At 40.5% G+C, this 3,790-nt stretch overlaps 1 non-coding gene across 1 annotated transcript; it reads left to right on the plus strand.

The window, feature by feature from the left end:
* The first annotated feature begins 1,250 nt into the window (after positions 1–1,250).
* Positions 1,251–1,357, plus strand: LOC117802875. The gene has a single exon (XR_004626388.1). It is a non-coding gene; the product is annotated as a U6 spliceosomal RNA (small nuclear RNA).
* Positions 1,358–3,790: the final 2,433 nt, after the last annotated feature.

Here is a 3,790-nt window from a genome sequence, read left to right on the forward strand (position 1 = left end):
AAATGCTGTGGCCCACTCCCATGTCACCACGCCTTTTTTTTTTTTTAGATTTTATTTATTTATTTGAGAGACAGAGAGAGAACACGCACACAAGAGAGCATGAGCAGGAAAAGGAGCAGAGGGAGAGGGAGAAGCAGACTCCCCACTGAGCAGGCAGCCCTACGCCATGCGGGGCTTGATCCTAGGAGCCCTGGATCATGACCTAAGCCAAAGGCAGATTGAGCTACCCAGGCGCCCCTCAGCACACCTTTTCAGTGTGGTGTGAATGATCAGGTGAGGGCAATGTCTTTCCCATGCTGCCAGTATTACTACAGACATGCAACACAGCACCTCCTCACCAGCTTTAAGCACATTTGATGGACAAATTCATTATTCCAACATCTACTGATACAATGCTAATGTTCATGATGCTAACTTTAAGATAGCAAGTAGCCAAACACCCTTCTGCCGACTTCCTGAGAGAGGAAGATAAGGAGGTGATTTCAGCTTGATCCCTCTCCTCAGATGAGGATGAGGAAATGCGTTTGGTTCTTTCTGACCATGGAGATCTCCATGAGGGTAGAGCATTAATGCTCACTGGTGTCTCTTAGGAAAATGCTACCACTGCACCATAAAACCCTCCAATTTTTGTGCGAAGAATACATACATATTTTAACGTTGTAAAGCAGGGGTTGAGACAAAAGCAGAGACTTTAAAGCCATTCATGAAATGAGGGAGTTGAAAATCAAAGAAAACTGAATTAGTATGCAGTTTTCTGAACTATTATGGAAAACCGAATTTTCCATTAAAATATTTGTTAATTACAATGAAATAGTTCATATCCTACTAAATCATATTCTAAGTGTTCTGCTTGAGTAAAAGGTTAGTTGTTGGCATTTTTTAAATTTATTTTTATTTTTTAAAGATTTTATTTATTCATTCGACAGAGATAGAGACAGCCAGCGAGAGAGGGAACACAAGCAGAGGGAGTGGGAGAGGAAGAAGCAGGCTCATATCAGAGGAGCCTGATGTGGGGCTCGATCCCATAACGCCAGGATCACGCCCTGAGCTGAAGGCAGACGCTTAACTGCTATGCCACCCAGGCGCCCGGCATTTTTTTTTTTAAAAACAGATCCTATTATTAGAGGAAAATGGAAGGCTGAGAAATGTACATGTCACCTGTACCACCTGAAATTTTTTTAAATAACAAAACAGTTACATCAAAAGAAAACAAAATGCATTAACAGGGATGATTTTTAAAAAGCACCATTGTGCTCGCTTCGGCAGCACATATACTAAAATTGGAACGATACAGAGAAGATTAGCATGGCCCCTGCGCAAGGATGACACGCAAATTCGTGAAGCGTTCCATATAAAAAAAAAATAAATAAATAAAAAAATAAAAATAAAAAATAAAAAGTGCACCATGGGTAACGCAGAGGTACTGAGCATGCTCCCATCTCCAGCTCTCCTTAGAATGTTATGTAGCCTCTGGGAACTGTGACCTCCACTACTGTCATGCAAATCCAAGCCCACCTGCAGTAACTGGCTTCAGGTTTCATCTTCCATTCAGTAGTACCTAACCAGTCAGTTCTCCACACAGATGACAGAATGCTTTGTTTTGTTAAAACTAGAGTATGTCCTTTCTCTGCTCACTTGCTCCCTTCTGCCCCCCATGGCTTCCCATTAAGCTCCTGTTAACGTTTGAACTCCTCACTATGGCTTAAAAACCTTTAATGATCTAACCTCTGGTTACCTGATCAACCTCTCCTACCAATTTCTTCTCATCTCCTTTGCTCTGATCACACCAGTTCTCTTTCTCCCCCCTTGAACTGATTGTAGTCTAAGGATCTTGCTGACTGCTCTCCTAAGACTGCTTTGTCAGACATCTGACATGACTCATTCTCATGTCATTCTGGTATCTGCTCCAATGTCACCTCTTAGAAGTGGCCTTCTCTGACCACCTAAGTGGCAACACCCTTCCAAGTCACAATCTGTTTTCCTACCTTGTTTTATTTCAATTCACAACACTTATGAATACCTGAAATTACATTATATGTATTATACTATATATATTATACTTGTGTGTTGTCTCTCCATGAGGATGGGGACTCTGTCATAGTCACTGTTGCAACCCTAGGGCTTTGTAAAACTTTTTGGCATATAGTATTTAATAAAAACCTGTTTCATGACTAAAGGAATTAATGAAACATGAGAATAAAAAGGCTCACGAGGTTCTAGCTGGATGCACGAAAGAGGTCTAATCATTTTGCAATGGTATTTCATACCACTGAAGATAGAGAGTTTTAAAACATCTAGGGAGAGGAAACAAGTTACTTTCTTGTAACATGTTGTTCACTGAATCTACTGAAATATAATAGAAAACACAGCTCAAACAGGCTTAAGGAATAAAAGCGATGCATTGGCACCTATGAGGGAAGTCTTGTAATGAAACCACTGTCAAGGGCTCAGTCAAGGGCTGGTTGATTTGGTAGCTCAGTGATGAAACCAAGGGGCCATTCTCTTTCCATCTCTGTTCTGCTAGACACAGAATTAGTTTTTTCCTAGGACCAGCTTATCTACTGACTGCCATTCTCAGTGAGAGTGCCATCCTTCTTTGTTTCTGAAAAAGAAGAGAGAGCAAGCTTTTGTCTCAAAACTCTAACCAAGAATCTCAAGATTGGCCCTATTGCAGTTCTATAGGACATATGCCCACACTGGACCAGTGAAGGGGCCTGCAGAATACACTGTGCTTACAACCTAGGACCTTGAAGCTGCGATGGTCAATAGGGTAAGGGGAGAAGGTACATAGAGTATGAGGGAGAGAAGTGGATGCGCAAAAGGAAATCTGGGTGATGTGAAGAAGGGAGGGTAGAATAGCTGCCATCAGGCAACTTATTGAGCAACATCACACCTACAGAAAGATGGCAATTAGAGGGGCCCCAGACCTCACTGGCAGCAACATGTGACAGAAGAAGTCACGTCAGACGTCTGAGGAGAAAGACTCCAAGCCTAGAATTCTACAGCCAAATAAATTACTAGTCACATGCAAGGCTGAAGTGAGGATTATATTGCATGTGGAAAGAATAAACCAACCACAAATTCTCTCTGAAAAGTTACTGGAAAACATACTCTAGTCAAATGAACGTTCTAGAGAAAGACGAAGTTGTGGGGTACAAGAGACAGCACTGAACAACCAAAGTTGAGTTAACGTAAGTATAATAATAATCATAGGTCATTAACAAAAACTGTCCATGTATTAAGACATAAAGAAAAAAATTATATATCGCAAAAAATTCGATAATATAAGACACATTCTCTGATCCTAATATGATAATATAAATTAAAAATGAAAGGATAACCAAAACTATCTACCCCTTGGAAAAATTCTAAATACTCTTTCAACTAACTCTTGTTCTAAGATAAAAATCAAAACTGAGGGGCGCCTGGGTGGCACAGCGGTTAAGCGTCTGCCTTCGGCTCAGGGCGTGATCCAGGCGTTATGAAATCGAGCCCCACATCACGCTCCTCTGCTATGAGCCTGCTTCTTCCTCTCCCACTCCCTCTGCTTGTGTTCCCTCTCTCGCTGGCTGTCTCTATCTCTGTAGAATAAATAAATAAAATCTTTAAAAAAAATGAGAACTGAAATTATAAGCAAATATGAGTGAAAATGAGAGCTCTATGTGGGAAAATGGATGTGTAATCCAAAATGATACATGGAAGAAATTTTCTGGTCTTATAAGCATTCATCTAAAAAAAAGATACATTAAAAATAAAGTAAGCAAGTATTTATCTCAAAGAGCTAAAGAAA

This window comes from Ailuropoda melanoleuca, chromosome 6 (assembly GCF_002007445.2).
Source record: "Ailuropoda melanoleuca isolate Jingjing chromosome 6, ASM200744v2, whole genome shotgun sequence".
Lineage (NCBI taxonomy): Eukaryota > Metazoa > Chordata > Mammalia > Carnivora > Ursidae > Ailuropoda > Ailuropoda melanoleuca.